Source organism: Oryctolagus cuniculus, chromosome 13 (assembly GCF_964237555.1).
Source record: "Oryctolagus cuniculus chromosome 13, mOryCun1.1, whole genome shotgun sequence".
NCBI lineage: Eukaryota > Metazoa > Chordata > Mammalia > Lagomorpha > Leporidae > Oryctolagus > Oryctolagus cuniculus.
Genome location: NC_091444.1, coordinates 88,947,372 through 88,965,832, shown reverse-complemented (window position 1 = coordinate 88,965,832; position 18,461 = coordinate 88,947,372). Strand labels below are relative to the sequence as shown.

General features: G+C 48.8%; 1 pseudogene; it reads right to left on the bottom strand.

Moving 5' to 3' along the window:
* Positions 1–7,765: 7,765 nt before the first annotated feature.
* LOC127485582 (RNA-binding protein with serine-rich domain 1-like) overlaps positions 7,766–18,461 on the bottom strand; it is a 208,631-nt pseudogene continuing 197,935 nt past the window's right edge.

Here is an 18,461-nt window from a genome sequence, read left to right as displayed (position 1 = left end):
TTATTTGTTCCTTTATATTTCTTTTTCCTGCTTGGATCTTCAAAGGCAGTTTGCCAAGCTCTCCTTCCTGCTGCTATCCGCAGCTCTGTGGACCTGTGGATTCACTTCTCACATGGTCTGCCAGGGGCCAGCACTCACATCCCCAGGTTTGAGATTCTGCTTTTTGTTTTCCTTATTTGCTTTCAGTGCAGACCTGGAGCATTTCTGCTGTTCTCACTGGGTTTCCCACTTCAAATTTCCCACAGCTTTATCTCAGCTGTATATCTTTGCTCTTTTTTAAATATTAATATTGTCCTACATGATTCAGATCATCTTGTTGCTATTTTGCTATCTTGGAAACAACTTAAACAACACACTTGTACTAAAGACTTTGGGTGAGTCTGGGCATTTTTTTTTTACTTTCCTTTATATCACAGATAGCATTACATAATCCCAATTTTTTTAAGGTTTATTTATTTTGAAAGTCAGAGTTACACAGACAGAGGAGTGACAGAGAGAGAGGGAGTTCCATCTGCTGGTTCTCTGCCCAGATGGCTATAATGGCCAGAGCTGTGCTGATCTGAAGCCAGGAGCCAGGAGCTTCCTCCGGGTATCCCACATGGCTGCAGGGGCACAAGGACTTGGGTCATCTTCTGTTTTCCCAGACCATAGCAAATAGATGGGTTGAAAGTGGGGCAGCTGGGACTTCAACCGGTGCCTATAGGGGTTGCCAGCACTGCAGGCATTGGCCTTACCCACTACACTACAGCACCAGCCCTCATAATCCCAAATTTTGTCTGAGCTTTCTTGGCCTTGAGGTTAGCTGCCCTCCTGGTGATTGCAGAGGTTAGCTGCCCTCCAAGTGAATGCAGAAAGAGAATATCCTCAGTCCCTTTGCCAAAGCTTCACTTTACAGATTCTAAACTTAAGCCAGCTTTAGAATGAGAACTAAATGTTGTGAGCACGGAGTAATTATTATTTTTTTTAAAGATTCCAGTTTGGTGTAAGGAAACTTCAAGATTTATGTGGGCAGCAAGTAAGACCTTATGATTGAATTTTATAGTATAGACAAAGGAAAGCAAAATCAATGTGACATGATTCCTTTTGGCTGTCCTTTAAATTGCACATTATAATGTTCACTGGTTATATTAAGTAATTTTTTAATCACAGAAATCCATGCAATATTTTTTCAAACTTTCTTCAGTGCCTAAATAGTTATCATTTATGTGACTTGCCTTCCAATACCATGGATTATGTGCCCTGACTTCTAAAATAAGAGATCTTTATTTCATGCCATATTGAAAACTCACATAATGGACTCTATGCCAACTGTGAGGATATGAAATTGCCTCACAAAAAGTCATTACCTTATGATATTACCTGAAAAAATGGTCAGGATTATAGATCAATGAAATCTTTTTAAAAACAAAATAGAACAACTTATTCCACTGTGCCTATTGAATACCAATAAAATATTGGCACAGGGGTATTTTATGTTTATAGTCATTTAATAAACATTAGGAAAATTTTTTAGAAAAACTTTAATGAAGTTGCCACACTATCATCAGTATGTTCATGGAGTTTGACTGCCAATAAAAATGATAAAAAAATGTAATTGATGTCAGTGATGAACAACAAGATGATGGCTGTAGTAGACCTACAGGAACTCCTTGTGAACTTGTACCAATTGGACATGTCAAGGAAGCATGGAGACTCAGTTATACAGGATTCTCCCATTATTTATTTTTCTAGGTCTGTCCTAATGTAACAAGAAATGACAATTTATTTTGGGAGTTCTGTCCTATTGAGTGGCTTAAGCAATATGTTCCTTTTGGTAGAGTATCTGAATTAAAATACTCTGAATGTACTTGGTCTATGGTTCTTAGATATTTGTACTTGTGCAGATAATTTTATTTTCTTGCTGAACACAGGATGTGAGGGATACTTCATACTATCACAGAGTATTGACATAATTATCTGTGACATTTTTTCATTTATTTCAATAAATGTATTATGTTAGCAGATATGAGCATCTTTTTCTTTTTTGTTGTTGTTGTTATTGGAATTGTATTGGTACATGTGGTTCAGAGTGTCCTTCTGGAAATCCTGGTAAAAATGTAAGATCTCATTCTTCATCTTGCTTTGAAGTTTTGGTTTTTAATAAGGACTCAAAATGTCAAGAAAAAAAAGTTTATGCCTTAATCCGCACTTCATTTTGTCCACCCTTATAACCTCAGGGTTACTGAGATTGTGGAAATGACAGGGAGAGGGAAGGAAATAGGGAGGGAGGGAGAGAGAAAGTGAGAGAGTGAGAGGGAGAGAGAGAGAGAAGGAAAGAAAGAGAAAGAGAGAGAGAGAGAAAGAAAGAGAGAGAGAGGGAGAAAGAGAGAAAGAAAGAGAAAGAGGGAGGGAGGGAGGGAAGGAGGGAGGGAGGGAGGGAGGGAGGAAGGAAGGAAGGAAGGAAGGAAGGAAGGAAGGAAGGAAGGGAAAGAATTCTACTGGTTTGCTTCCCATATGGCTGTAATGTCTTGGGTTGGTTCAAGGACTAGCCAGCCCTCAGTATCCATCTAGGTCTCCTATTTGTATGTCTAAGGCCCAAATACTGGCCAGTCTTCTTCTGCTTTCCTCAACACATTCACAGGGAGCTGCATCCAAAGTAGACCAACTAGAAGTCAAACTGGCACTCATTATGATGTTTGCATCATGGGTGGTGGCTTAACCTGCTACACCACGATGTTGGCCCTTTATCCTGCCCTCTTACTAGGTGACAGACATTGTGGTTCTGCCAGGCACACTTACAACAGTGGGAACTCAGTTCTCTTTACTTACACTGTCAACATCTATTTCCCAAAGTATCCTTAACAGGGATTAACCTGAAGCATCACAAAGCCTAATGGCAAAAGATTTTTTTTCATTTAAAAATGTTATTTTGATAATATATTAACAAGTAATGACTCCGATATGCAATCCCACTTAGATTTCTTCTCATATTCTAGAATTTTTGGAGTTGGTATTAGTTTTGCTGATAGAATTGCTGAAATGATCTGAAAAAAAAATACATTGTGGCCGGCGCTGCAGCTCACTAGGCTAATCCTCTGCCTAATGGCGCTGGCACACCGGGTTCTAGTCCCAGTCGGGGTGCCGGATTCTGTCCCGGTTGCCCCTCTTCCAGGCCAGCTCTCTGCTGTGGCCAGGGAGTGCAGTGGAGGATGGCCCAGGTGCTTGGGCCCTGCACCCCATGGGAGACCAGGAAAAAGCACCTGGCTCCTGGCTCCTGCCATCGGATCAGCGCGGTGCGCCGGCTGCAGCGCGCTGGCCGCGGCGGCCATTGGAGGGTGAACCAAGGCAAAGGAAGACCTTTCTCTCTGTCTCTCTCTCTCACTGTCCACTCTGCCTGTCAAAAAAAAAAAAAAAAGAAAGAAAAACAATACATTGTTCTATTGGATCTACATCATTGTGACATATTTTTTAAAAGATTTATTTATTTATTCAAAAATCCGAGTTACACAGAGAGAGGGGAGGCAGAAAGAGAAAGTAAGAGAGAGAAAGGTCTTCCATCCACTGATTCATTCCACAATTGGCCACAACAGATTGGCTCTGAGCCAAAGCCAGGAGCTTCCTCCAGGTCTCTCATGTGGGCGCAGGGGCCCAAGGACTTGGGCCATCCTCTATTGCTTTCCCAGGCCATAGTAGAGAGCTGGATCAGAAATAGAGCAGCTGGGACTTTAACCCATATAGGATGCCAGCACTCCAGGAGGTGGCTTTACTTGCTATGCCACAGGGCTGGCCCCTCTGACAACTTAATTAAATGTAATATTGAAAGAAAAAAAACTGGTAGTATGATGCCAATATAGCTGATATTGTTTAACATCACAGAAAATGTAATTTTAATGATATTTCTAATCAAAAGCTCAACTGTAGATTTTAATGTTAAGTATATGAATCAGAATAAGGTTAACAATATATTTGCCTTCCTTCTGTCTTTGTGTAGTTGTACCAAAGTTTATGATAAAATTATAGATAGACCATGAATGTGTATGTTACACTAAGCCATGTAAATACACTATTGTTCCTTTGTGAGTCACGTTTCATTTTTTCAATCACAATGAAACAATGGTACATAGCATTTTAAGAAGCAGTTACTTAATTCAGTGTCATGTAATCATACAAGATTTCATAGTATTTCTCTATATACATGGGTGGGTTTCTGTGTGTAAATTTTAATATTCATAATATGGTACCCTAGATAATACTAAGATGATTAATATGCATTTTTCTCTTCTGGATAAATTATCAGAAGCTCTACATGTAAAAGGAATTGCATTTACAGAGACTATTTATTAAAGGTTTATTTACTGATTTTAAAGACAAAATCACAGAGAAAGTCAAAGGCAGAAGGGGGGGAGAGAGAGAGAGAGAGCAAGCTTCCAACTGCTGGGACACCCCCAGACAGCTGCAACATTCAGGGCTGGGCTAGGTCAAAGCCAGGAGCCTCATTCAAGTCTCCCTCATGGTGTAGGGTCCCATGGACTTAGGACATCTGCTGTTTTCCCAGGCACATTATCAAGTCCCTGCTCAGAATTTGATCAGCCAGGACTTGATGTCAGCACTATGGATAGTGCCTTTACCCACTATACCACAGCACCAGACACAGAATCTAGTTTTAAAAATGTTTGTGATTTTACATATGAACAGTTGAGAGAAGTCATTCATCTGTATCTTATTTTCATCAAGTCTCATTCATTAAAGTTTTCATCTCTTTTCACTTCTCTACATATTTTTCTCCCCTTTGAGGATGAACCTGGAGAAACAGAGATATTGGTGAAGTGGGGTTTTGAGGATCTCATGTATATGGGTATTATACACATAGGCATACAGAAAATTTTCCAAAAATAAAGAACATGCATTTCATTGTATGCATGTGTATTAGGTTCTCAATATAGGCAATCAACTCATGTTCCTTTCTATGAAAATCTTAAATGTCAGAGGACATTTTCCAGGTGAAAGCTAGTTGCTATTACCTTCTTTCTAGTGGCAACACATGGGTAACCCTCATAGCACCAGAGAATTCTATTATAGCCTAACAGAGATTTCCTCCCAACTGAGAATCAAACTTTCAAACTGAGAAGAAAAATCAGAAATAATAAGTAACCACACCCATTGCTTATAATTAACATTGGCATCTTGATTTTAAACCTTTTAATTTTTTCTTCATTTTCTTGCATGTTTGAACAGTAGTTGAAATAGAGGTAATTGTCTTATTTTAATGACCTGTGACAATGACTTATAGATAGTGTCCTTTTTGGCTGCACCCCAAATTCTACCATTTGCTGAACTTCCTGATTAATAGTCCAGGCCCTAAAATCTAATAACATGATACACTAAGGCCAATTATACTAAAACTGCTTTCCTCACTCCTTGGTTCAAAAATGAACAAGTTCCTAGTAACAGATTCCATAAGAATTTAGGATTTGTGTCACTTGAACACTCGCTACATCCACTGCTTTGTTATCACATATATGGCTTTGCTAGAACTTTCTCTACTGGATGATACTGAGGCAGGGGAGAAAATGAGAATATGAGTGATAAGCAAAAATTTTCCTTTACCATTACAACTCTGATAGGCACTGCTGCCCTGCAGTATCCAAACCGACCTAGTGTTCCACTTCCTGTATTTCCTAAGGTTCTTAGCATTAAATAAAACCAACCACACTGTTTTACTGTTTAGATTCTGAAAACTGATGGTGGTAACTGCCAGGATTTTTTAATCAATTATTTGTTTATACTATAAGATGATTTATTGCGTCCAACAATTAGTTGTTCTCTTTTCTTTGCTCCTCCATCATCCTGGGAAATAAATACAAAAGTGTCTTTAAGTCATTTACAAAGATGCCTTTTTCATTCAATCCAAACTTGAACCTCCAGTGTACAGTTGGACTCTGACATACTCATAGTATATGTCCACAATGAGGAAGGAAGAAAGTCATCCTACCAGCACCTCACAGGTGCACTCTGCAAGCTCAAGGTGACAGCACATAGTTGCTCTGTGGTGATGTGATGCTATTCAGCACTATCAAAATTTCTTGAAGAGGCTGGCACCGCAGCTCAGTATGATAATCCTCCACCTGCAGTGCTGGCACACCGGGTTCTAGTCCTGGTTGGGGTGCCGGATTCTGTCCTGGTTGCCCCTCTTCTTGGCCAGCTTTCTGCTATGGCCCGGGAGTGCAGTGGAGGATGGCCAAAGTCCTTGGGTCCTGCACCCCATGGGAGACCAGGAGAGGCACCTGGCTCCTGGCTTCAGATCAGTGTGATGCACCAGCCACAGAGCACTGGCCATGGTGGCCATTGAAGGGTGAACCAATGGCAAAGGAAGACCTTTCTCTCTGTCTCTCTCTCTCACTGTACACTCTGCCTGTCAAAAAAAATTTCTTGAAGAGCATACATGGCTAATTTTCTCATTGTGTTGGCGACACATAATGACACAGGGATTTACCTCACATGTGATAAAATTGATGTTAACTAATTATTTCAAATGACATACTCAGTGTTCAGTCTATAATTTCATTCCCAATACACTGGAGAAGTGATTCCGCTGTGAATATTTGCAAGGAAACTATGTATTTGTATTAATTTTATAAGTTTCATTTATGAAATTTTCTGCTCAATCATTTACCAAATAGAGAATAAAGTCTGAGATGTGTATAGCAGGATTTTGACATATTTGATATGATTGTACTCAGACTATAGAATTTATTAAGAAACATTTTAGAAAGGTTTTAATGGGATTTTGAGAGACTTGGAAATACTTAACTAGTCTTGCGGTCAATTGTTTTATCATCATTCACTGAATGCTCACTACCTAGACATGAGTGTAAGTGCCAAATCATACCATTGAATAAAATTTTGCTGTATTTATTTTGTACTTTTTTATTGTGGTTAGCTGAAAGTTGCATAGAATTAGCTGATTTGTGGGTCAAGAAACCAAGCCATTCTTACATTTCTTGAACTTTTTATTTGGGTGCATATTTAATTTCACCATTTAGTATTTTAAACTATTATAAATTTACAATATTTCTCCTGGACATTTCTTTTTTAAAATACCATGGTAAAATCATGCTTCCCACTTACATTCTGATACCAGTATTTAGAAATGAATAAAGTATAATTACTCTTCTATTACAATTGAAGCACAAGATAAAGGGTGGACAGCATGCTTTCCCATAAAACCCTCTCTTGGATTTTCTTCTTATACCTTGACCTCATTGAATTGACTACTGAAGAACTTGACTTTTGCTTATGTTCTTGCTTTGTTCCCCTGGCTACAAACTGTAACATAGTGGTATCAGCTAAGCTTTTGATAATGTCATCAAATCAAAAGCTGTCATTAATGTGTGACTTAGTTAAGTCATATTTCCATCTCTAATTTCCATCTCTGCTGATGTTGGTCACTCAGATGCCTTATCTATTTGACCCTAAGGGCTCCAGGCTTTCATAGGGCTCCTGTTCTTCCAGGCATAAAGAGTCAGTAAGTTTCATCTTTCATAACCCTTTGAGATACTATGGTTTACTTAATAAGGTCTGGAGGGCAATACCTTCAAAATCTATACAATTAACTTGGGAGATGCCTTTAACTTACTGTGGTTTCCGTAGTCATCTGTGGCTCTTGAAGTCAGATGCTATTTTATACTTCCTTTGAATTATGTTTGATTTTATAAAGCAATATGTAAAGGATAGTGTGCTATCAAAGAAAATCCATTGCTGAATGAGCTACACAGTTAAGAAAATAGGCAAGCATGGCATAGTAGACTCCCTGACAGGATACAATAGGTTACAGGAAGGCCCCAGTTAAACCAAGCTTAGGAGACAATAAATTGCCTTCTGTATGATTCAAGATGATTAATATGGAATTATTTTACATTGTGTACACATATATATTTGTTGGTATCTTCTGTCTATCTTAGAGAAAAACTGATATTCAGTCAGTACCCATTGACTAGCCTCTCTTTTGAGTAGCTGAGTTTCTGGTTAGAATGATTGTTACCATACTAGTTATGAAATACATTTCCACTTGGTATACATGCCAAATTACATGCATGCTCAAGTACCCAACATAAAATATCAGAGTTTTTGCAAATAATCTATGCACATTCTTTTACATACTTTAATCTCTAAATATATTATGGTATGGAATACCAAATACATTCTTTGTAAATACTTTTCAAACTGTATTGTTCATGGCATACTGACAAGATGAAAAACTTCTGTACCTATTCAAAACAGATGTAACCGTTGTAAGCCTAACTAAATATTACATGTTATTAACAGTGCGACTTAATTTATTTGAATATCTGTTCTTTGTGGATGATTGAATTAAATGATGGCCTTCATAAATATGTATGTATATATGAACTCTGGGATAATTTATATTTTACACCTAAATAAACTTTATAGATCTCTGTTTCATTTGTATGTTTTTAATTTCAGCTACAGATTAAAGTTCTATGAAGTCACATATGATTGGAAATGGAAAATACTATTTAAAGTTGAAAATGCTACTATAGTGTCATTTTCATGAACTGTTGAAAAAGTTTCAAGATTTGGAAATATTTTGAGCACCAACTTTAAATTTGAGAGTAGTTTACATAAGCACTTTCTGTGAGGTTAGTTTTGAAATTTCTTTCACGTTTTGATGGATTTTAAAAACAGGATACAAATGTCTCAGAGTTTTCTTCCAAGGACACAAAGGTATTTAACGCTCAAAATGTGAAATCCATTGGATCCAAGTTCTAACCTCAAAATATCATTTCAGTTCTAAGTGCTGCCAAATTTTTCAGTTTCATCATAAATCAAGACACTATGAATCACTAATAAGAATAGAAATTGCTTTATACACATTTTTCCCACAAACTTTCAGGTACATATATTTTAGCAAAAAATTGAGGAAAAATCTGTTAAATTATATCTGAGTGGTCAAAATTAGCAGAGATAAAAATTAGATATGGAAGTATGCCTTAACTAAGACACAGATCAATTCCAGTTATTGAGTTGGTGACATTTTTACAAATTTAAGTACCAGTTGTGTTCCAGTCAATAGCTTGGGAATAAAACAAGGATATAAGCACAATTCAGCTTGCTCAAATCCAAATCAATTAGGTCAAGGCATATGAAGAAAATTCAGAAGAAAAATTTAAGGAAACAATCTTTCTTTTATTGTGTGCTCCAATGTGGTAGAAGAGTAATGAATTTGTAACTAACCATTTTTATGTAATTAGAATTTCTAAATGTTGGTGTCACAATTAAATTAGAAAATATAGTATTAACATAAACATCCTTTTTTTTGCATTCTAACCCTAGGTTTATTCAACACAATTCTTTCGCTATACACAACAAAGAACAAACACAACAGTTATCTAAAATGTTGTAAAGTTACAAAACTCAAAACAAGAATTTGATAGTACTGACTGTACAATAAAAGCCAACAAGAGCAATACCAAGGTAACCAGCAAGCCCACCGTGAGTGGCAGGTGCCAATGGGGGCTTTCCACGATGACCCTGCAGAGCGGGCTCTCAGCTCACTCAACAACGTCAATGAGTGATGGGAACTGGAGAGGGGTGTGAGGAGTATGTGTAGAGACAGAGCCATTCGTGGCCACCCCTCTGGGCCAACAGCAGCTGGTTGTAGGACAGCAGTGCCCAGCAAGGGTGTGAGAAGGCTACAGCCTGGCCCAGGCCACCTGTGGAAGGGTCACTGCACTGCCAGGTGGAGCTTCGTTGTACCAGAAGCCTCACTTGTCCCTGCTGAAGGGACTCTTGGGAACCAGGAATGGGTGAGCTTTATGGCTCTGAAACTGGAGGGCATCTTCCCAGGCACAACCCCACACCCTCAAGTCTCTGCAGCCAGAACTTGACCTGCAGAGAAAATGACTCCACTGTGGACACTGAAGCCTGCCTACGTGAGGAATTCCCTTTCCTACTGATTCTTTTCCAGCCAGAAAAGCAACAGAACTGAGGTGGCTGGGATATAAGTTACAGGGGAACAAGTTTCGGTGGGAAGAGTTGGAGCTGGAGGGGCTCCTGTGGTGGTGGCAGCCAGGAGAGCGAGATTGCCGGTGCACGGGAGACCTGACCTCAGGGAGGAGACCTTCTCATCCATGGGGGGTGACCTGCGCCACATAGGAGGTGGCAGAAGCATTCTCCTGGGAGGACTGAATCCCCAAGGGGGTGGCCTGGGCCAGGAGGCCAGCACAGCAGTAGCAGTGATTTCCTGGCCATCAATTTGTGCTTCATCCATGTGCTTCAGTGCCTTCTTGGCCTCCTCAAACCCCACACAGGCATAGCCTTTAGACAGATGGGTGCATCCTGTCGACAGGCATGTCAATCATTTTACTCTTCCCATAGTGGAAAATATCTCCATGATGTGGTCCTTGGTCACGTTCCTGGTGAGCCTCCAAATGTGCACTTTGGTGGGTTTAGGAGATGTGCTCCATCTTTTCCTCTCCATTTTAGGTGGTTGTGATTTGGAGCACAGGCACCGTTTGTTGTCCTGCCTGTGACAGGAGGCATTCGGGGAGCCAGAGGAGCTACTGGAGCTGGAGCTGTGGAACAACTGGACACCAAAGAGGAGCTGAGCAGCTGGACACTGAGGAGGAGCTGGAGCTGGAGCAGCTGGAGACCAAGGAGAAGCTGAAGCTGTGGAGCAGCCGGGGGCTGAGGAAGAGCTGGAGCTGCAGAGTGGCTGGAGGTTGAGGAAGAGCTGGAGCTGAAGTGGCTGGATGCTTAGGAGGAGCTGCAGCTTGAGTGGCTGGATGCTGAGGAGCTAGAGCTGGAGCAGCTGGACACGGAGGAGGAGCTGGAGCTGCCGAGTGGCCGGGGGCCAAGGAGCTGGAGCTGGAGTGGCTGGATGCTGAAGAGAAGATGGAGATGCTAAGTGCCTGGACACTGAGGAGGAGTTGGAGCTGTGGAGCAGCTGGGGGCTGAGGAGGAGCTAGAGCTAGAGTGGCTGGACTCCAAGGAGTTGGAGCTGTGGAGCAGCTGGATGCCGAGGAAGAGCTGGAGCTGAGGAGCTGCTGGACACCAAGGAGGAGCTGGAGCTCTGGAGGGAATGGACACTGAGGAGGAGCTGAAGATACTGAGTGGCTAGGAGCCAAGGAGGAGCTGGAACTGTGGAGCAGCTTGGGGCTGAGGAGGAGCTGCAGCTGGAGTGGCTGGACACCGAAGAAGAGGTGGAGTTGCTGAGCAGATGGGAGCCGAGGAGGAGCTGGAGCTTCAGAGCGGCTGGATACTGAGGAGGAAATGGAGATGGAGTGGCTGGGGGCCGAGGAGGAGCTGGAGCTGTGGAGCAGCTGGGGGCTGAGGAGGAGCCTGACCTGTGGAGTGGCAGAATGCCAAGAAAGAGATGGAGCTTGAGCAGCTGGATGCTGAGGAGTAGCTGGAGCTGGAGCAGCTGAGGGCCAAGGAGGAACTGGAGCTGGAGTGGCTGGGGGCCAATGAGGAGCTGGAGATGAGCGGCTGGACTCTGAGGAGGAGCTGGATCTGCGGAACAGCTGGACACTGAGGAGGTGCTAGAAGTGGAGTGGCTAGGGCCAAGTGGGAGCTAGAGCTGCAGAGCAACTGGGTCCAAAGAGGAGATAGAGCTGGAACAGCTGGACACCGAGGAGGTGCTGAAGCTGGAGAGGCTGGGGGCCGAGGACGAGCTGCAGCTGCTGAGCGACTGGTGCCAAGGAGGTGCTAGAGCTGGACCAGCTGGACCATGAGGAGGAGCTAGAGCTGCTGAGCATCCAGGATCTGAGGAGGAGCTGGAGCTGCAGAGTGGCTGGATGCCGAGGAGGAGCTGGAGCTGTGGAGTTGTTGGGGGCTGAGGAAGAGATGGAGATGCAGAGCAGCTGGACACTGAGGAGGAGCTGGGGCTGGAGCAGCTGAATGTGGAGGTGGAGCTGGACCTGGAGTGGCTAGAGGTCATGGAGGAGCTAGAGCTGAAGCAGCTGGATGCCGAAGAGGAGCTGGAGCTGCCGAGTGGCCAGGAGATGAGGGAGAGCTGGAGATGCAGAGCAGCAGGATTCTGAGGAGCAGCTGGAACTGGAATGGCTAGATAATGAGGGGCTGGAGCTGGAGGGGCTGAGGGTTGAGAAGGAGCTAGAGCTGGAGCAGCTGGATGCCAAGGAGGAGCTGTGGCTGCCGAGTGACTGGTGTCCAAGGAGGAGCTAGAGCTGGAGTGGCTGGGCACTGAAGAGCTGGAGCTGCTGAGTGGCTGGGAGCCAAGGAGGAGTTGAAGCTGGAGCAGCTGGACGCCGAGTAGGAGCTGGAGCTGCGGAGTATCTGGATGCCAAGGAAGAGATGGAGCTGCCGAGCAGCTGGAGGCCAAGGAGGAGCCAGAGCTGGAGCAGCCGGGAGCCAAGGAGGAGCTGGAGCTGCGGAGTATCTGGATGCCAAGGAGCAGGTGGAGCTGAGGATTGACTGGTGGCCAAGGAGGAGCTAGAGTTGGAGTGACTGGACAGTGAGGAGGAGCTAGAGCTGCTGAGCAGCTGGGAGCCAAGGAGGAGCTGGAGTTAGAGTGGCTGGATGCCAAGGAGGAGCTGGAGCTGAAGCAGCTGGATGCAAGGAGGAGATGGAGCTGCAGAGTGGCTGGACACTGAGGAGGAGCTGCAGCTGGAGCAGCTGGATGCCAAGGAGAAGCTGGAGCTGTGGAGCAGCCGGGAGCCGAGGAAGAGATGGAGCAGCAGAGCAGTGGGTGCTGAGGATTAGCTGGAGCTGCAGAGCGCCAGGGGCTGAGGAGGAGCTATAGCCACAGAGCAGCTGGACACTTAGGAGGAGCTGGAGCTGCAGCAGCTGGATGCTGAGGTGGAACTGGAGCTGGAGCAACTGGAGGTCATGGAGGAGCTAGAGCTGAAGCGGCTGGACGCCAAGGAGGAGTTGGGGCTGGAGTGGCCGGTAGCTAAGGAGGAGTGGAGGTGTGGAGCAGCTGGATGCCAAGGTGGAGCTGGAATTGCCAAGCAGCTGGAGGCTGAGGAGGAGCTGGAGCTGGAGTGGCTGGGAGCTAAGGAGGAGCTGGAGCCGCAGAGTGGCCACGGGTTGAAGAGAGCAGGAGTTGTGGAGTGGATGGATGCCAAGGAGGAGCTAGAACTGGGGAGCGACTGGTGCCAAGGAGGAACTAGAGCTGGAGTGGCTGGACACTGTGGAGGAGCTGGACTTGCCAAGTGGCTGGGAGCCAAAAAGGAACTGGAGTTGGAATGGCTGGAAGCCAAGGAGGAGCTGGAGCTGGAGTGGCTGGGAGCCTAGGAGGAGCTGGAGCTGCCAAGCAGCCGGGAGCCAAGGAGGAGCTGGAGCTGGAGCGGCTGGACTTCAAGGAGGAGCTGGGGCTGCCGAGTGGCTGGATGCTGAGGAGGAGCTGAGCTGGAGTGGCTGGATGCTGAGGAAGAGCTGGATCTGCAGAGCAGCTGGACACCGAGGAGTAGTTGGAACTGGAGTGGCTGGACACTGAGGAGGAGCTGGGGCTGTAGCAGCTGGGGATTGAGGAGGAGCTAGAACTGGAGCAGCTGGACGCCAAGGAGGAGCTGGGCCTGGAGCAACTGGGGGCCGAACAAGAGCTGGAGATGCCGAGTGACTGGAGGCCAAGGAGGAGCTGGAGCTGGAGTGGCTGGATGCTGAGGAGGAGCTGGAGCTGTAGAGCAGCCAGAGGCTGAGAAAGAGCTGGAGCTGTGGAATGGCTGGATGCCAAGGAGGAGCTGGAGCTGGAGTGGCTGGATGGCGAGGAGGAGCTGGAGTTGCCAAGCTGCCAGGAGCCAAGGAGGAGCTGCAGCTGGAGTGGCTGGATGCCTAGGAGAAGCTGGAGATTCCAAGCGGCTGGACTTCAAGGAGGAGCTGGGGCTGCCAAGTGTCTGGATGCGGAGGATGAGCTGAGCTGCAGCGGCTGGATGCCGAGGAGGAGCTGGATCTGTGGAGCAGCTGACACTGAGGAGAAGCTGGAAGTGGAGTGGCTGGACACTGAGGAGGAGCTGGAGCTGTAGCAGCTGGGTGTTGAGGAGGAGCTAGAACTGGAGCAGCCGGGGGTTGAAGAGGAACTGGAGCTGCAGAGCAGCTGGACGCTGAGGAGGAGCTGGAGCTGTGGAGTGCGCCTGAGCTGAGGAGGAGCTTGAGCTGCAGAGTAGCTGGGTGCTGAGGAGGAGCTGGTGCTGGAGTGCCTGGACACCAAGGTGGAGCTTCAGCTGAAGCAGCTGGACGTCGAGGAGGAGCTGGGGCTGCCGAGTAGCTGGACACTGAGGTGGAGCTGGAGCTGAGGAGTGGCCAGGGGCTGGGGAGGAGCTGGAGCTGCAGAGCGGCTGGACACCAAGGAGGAGCTGGAGCTGGAGTGGCTGGACACCGATGATGAGCTGGAGCTAGAGCGGCTGGACGCTTAGGAGGTGCTGGAGATGCCAAGCTGCCGGGAGCCAAGAAGATGCTGGAGCTGCAGAAGGGGTGGATGTCGAGGAGGACTTGGAGCTACCGAGTGGCTGGATGCCGAGGAGGAGCTGAAGCTGGAGGGGTTGGATGCCGAGGAGGAGCTGCAGATGCCGAGCAGCCAGGAGCTGAGGAGGAACTGGAGCTGCTGGGCGCCTGGATGCTGAAGAGGTGCTGTAGCTGCAGAGCAGCTTGGCACAAAGGATGAGCTGGAGCTGGAGCAGTTGGACGCCAAGGAGGAGCTGGAGATGCCGAGCAGCTAGGAGACGAGGAGCTGGAGCTGCAGAGCAGCTGGTCGCTGAGGAGGAGCTGGTGCTGCCGGGTGCCTGGATGCTGAGGAGGTGCTGTAGCTGCAGAGAGCTGGAAACCAAGGATGAGCTGGAGCTGGAGCAGCTGGACGCCGAGTAGGTGCTGGAGCTGGAGTGGCTGGACGCCAAGGAGGAGCTGGAGCTGCCGAGCTGTAGGGAGCCAAGGAGGAGCTGGAGTTGGAGCAGCTGGACACTGAGGAGGAGCTGGAGCTGCTGAGCTTCTGGGAGGCAAGGAGGAGCTGGAGCTTGAGAGGCTGGATGCTGAGGAGGAGCTGGAGCTGCAGAGCACCTGGACACCGAAAAGGAGCTGGAGCTAAGGAGCGGCCAGGGACTGAGGAGGAGCTGGAGCTGCCAAGTGGATGGGAGCCAAGGAGGAGCTGGAGCTGCATAGTGGCTTGAAGCCGATTAGGAGCTGGAGATGGAGTGGCTGGACACCAAGGAGGAGCTGGAGCTGGAGTGGCTGGATGCCGAGTAGGTGCTGGAGATGCCGAGCAACTGGGAGCCGAGGAGGTGCTGGAGCCACAGGGTGGCTGAAGTCGAAGACAAGCTGGGGCTGCTGAGTGGCTAGACACCCAGGAGGAGCTGGAGGTGAGAAGCTGGATGCTGAGGAGGAGCTGGAGCTGCTGAACAGCAGGGTGCCAAGGAGGAGCTGGAGCTGGAGTGGCTGGAGGTCTAGGAGGAGCTAGAGCTGAAGGGGCTGGATGCCAAGGAGGAGCTGGAGCTGCAGAGTGGATGGGAGCCGAGGAGGAGCTGGAGCTGCATAGTGGCTTTACACCGATTAGGAGCTGGAGCTGGAGCAGCTGGATGCCAAGGTGGAGCGGGAGCTGCAGAGAGGCCAGGGGCTGAGGAAGAGCTGGAGCAGCAGAGCGGCTGGACCCTGAGGAAGAGCTGGAGCTGGAGTGTCTGAGGGCCGAGGAGGACCTGGAGCTGGAGCGGCTGGACACCAAGCAGGAGCTGGAGCTGGAGTGGCTGGACACTGACAAGGAGCTGGAGCTGGAGCAGCTGGGGGCTAAGGAAGAGCTGGAGTGGTGTAGGCCTGGACGCCAAGGAAGAGCTGGTGCTGTGGAGTGGCTGGACAATGAGGAGGAGCTGGAGTGGCTGGACACTGAGCAGGAACTGGAGCTGGAGTGGCTGGACTCTGAGGAGGAACTGGAGCTTGAGTGGTTGGACACCGAGGAGGAGCTGGAGCTGCAGAGCAGCTGGGGGTTGAGGAAGAGCTGGAGAGGTGGAGCAGCTGGCACTGAGGAGCTGGAGGTGGAGTGGCTGGATGCTGAGGTGCAGCTGGAGCTGGAGTAGCTGGGGGTTGAGGAGGAGCTAGAGCTGAAGTGGCTGGATTCCAAGGAGGAGCTGCAGCTGGAGCGGCTGGACTCTGAGGAGGAGCTGGAGCTGCCGAGCATCCAGGATCTGAGGAGGAGCTGGAGCTGCAGAGTGGCTGGATGCCAAGGAGGAGCTGGAGCTGCATAGCAGCGGGGTCTGAGGAGGAGTTGGAGCCACAGAGAAGCTGGTCACCAAGGAGGAGCTGGAGCTGCTAAGTGCCTTGAAGCCAAGGAGGAGTTGGGGGTGTGGAGTAGCTTGGGCCAAGGAGGAGCTAGAGCTGGAGCAGCTGGACACAGGAGGATCTGCAGTTGGAGCAGCTGGATGCTGAGGAGGAGCTAGAGCTGGAGAATCTGGACATCAAGGAGGAGCTGGAGCTGCTGAGTGGCCGGGAGCCAAGGAGCTGGAGCTGCAGAGTGGCTGGACACCAAGGAAGAGCTGGAGCTAGAGCTGCTGGACACTAAGGAGGAGCTAGAGCTGGAGCAGCTGAACACCGAGGAGGAGCTGGAGCTGCCGAGCAGCCCTGGAACCAAGGAGGAGCTGGAGCTGCATAGTGGCTTTACGCCGATTAGGAACTGGAGCTGGAGTGGCTGGACACCGAGGAAGACTTGGAGCTGGAGTGGCTGGACACCAAGGAGGAGCTGGAACTGGAGCGGCTGGATGCTGATAAAGAGCTTGAGCTGGAGCGGCTGGTCACTGAGGAGGAGCTGGAGCTGCCGAGCAGCAGGGATCTGAGGAGGAGTTGGAGCTTCATAGCAGCAGGGGCTGAGGAGGAGCTGGAGCTACAGAGCAGCTGGACACAGGAGGAGCTGGAGCTGGAGTGGCTGGATGCCTAGGAGAAGCTGGAGCTGCCAAGCAGATGGGGGCTGAGGAGGAGCTGGAGCTGTGGAACACCTGGATGCCAAGCAGGAGCTGAAACTTGTGCGGCTGGACATTGAGGAGGAGCTGGAGCGGCTGGGGGCTGAGGAAGAGCTGGAGATACCGAGTGACTGGGGCCAAGGAGGAGCTAGACTAAAGCAGCAGGGGGCCTAGGAGGAAATAGAGCTGGAGAGGCTGAACATCAAGGAGGAGCTGGAACTGAGTAGCAGCCAGGGGCTTAGGAGGAACTGGAGCTGTGGAGCAGCTGGATACTGAGGAGGAGCTGGAGCTGGAGTGCCTAGACACCGAGGTGGAGCTACAGCAGGAGCAGTTGGACACCGAGGAGGACCTGGGGCTGCTGAGTGACTGGACACTGAGGAGGACCTGGAGCTGGAGTGCCTGGAAACCAAGGATGAGCTGGAGATGCTGAACGCTGGGGAGGAGCTGGAGCTGCGGAGCGGCCAGGGGCTGAGGAAGAGCTGGAGCTGTGGAGCATCAGGAGCACCAAGGAGGAGCTGGAGCTGGAGCGGGTGGGGGCCGAGGAGGAGCTACAGCTGGAGCAGCTGGACAATGAGGAGCTAGAGCTGGAGCCACTGGACTCCAAGAAGGAGCTGGAGCTGGAGCGTCTGGATGCCAAGGATGAGCTGGAGCTGCAGAGTGGCTGGATGCTGAGGAGGAGCTGGAGTGGCTGGACGCCAAGCAGGAATTGAAGCTGGAGCAGCTGGACTCTGAGGAGGAGCTGGAGCTGGACGGGCTGGACGATGAGGAGGACCTGGAGCTGGAGTGACTGGACACCAAGGAGGAGCTGGAGCTGGAGTGGCTGGATGCTGATGAAGAGCTTCAGCTGGAGCAGCTGCTCACTGAGGAGGAGCTGGAGCTGCTGAGTGGCAGGGTTCTGAGGAGGAGTTGGAGCTGTGGAGTGCCTGGATGCCAAAGGGTAGCTGGAGCTGGGGCTGATGGATGCCAGAGAGGAACTGGAACTGCGTAGTGCCCAGGGGCTGAGGCAGAGCTGGAACTGTGGAATGGCTGGATGCTGAGGAAGAGCTGGAGCTGCATAGCTGTGGGGGCTGAGGAGGAGCTGGAGCTGGAGAGACTGGACACTAGGAGGAGCTGGAGCTGGAGCAGTTGGATGCTGAGGAGGAGCTGGAGATGTCGAGTGGCCGGGAGCTGAGGAGGAACTAGAGCTGTGGAGCGGCTGGACGTCGAGGAGGTGCTGGGGCTGCTGAGTGGCTGGACGTTGAGGAGGAGCTGGAGCAGAGAGACTGGATGCTGAGGAGGAGCTGGAGCTGTGGAGTGGCAGGGGCTGAGGTGGAGCTGCGGAGCAGCCAGCAACTGAGGGCCTAGAGGGGCTGGAGCTGCCGAGAGACTGGGGGCAAAGAAGAAGCTAGAGCTGGAACAGCTGGAAACCAGGGAGGAGCTGGAGCTTCCAAGAAGCTGGACACCAAGGAGGAGCTGGAGTGGCTGGACACCAAGGAGGAGCTGGAACTGGAGCGGCTGGATGCTGATAAAGAGCTTGAGCTGGAGCGGCTGGTCACTGAGGAGGAGCTGGAGCTGCCGAGCAGCAGGGAT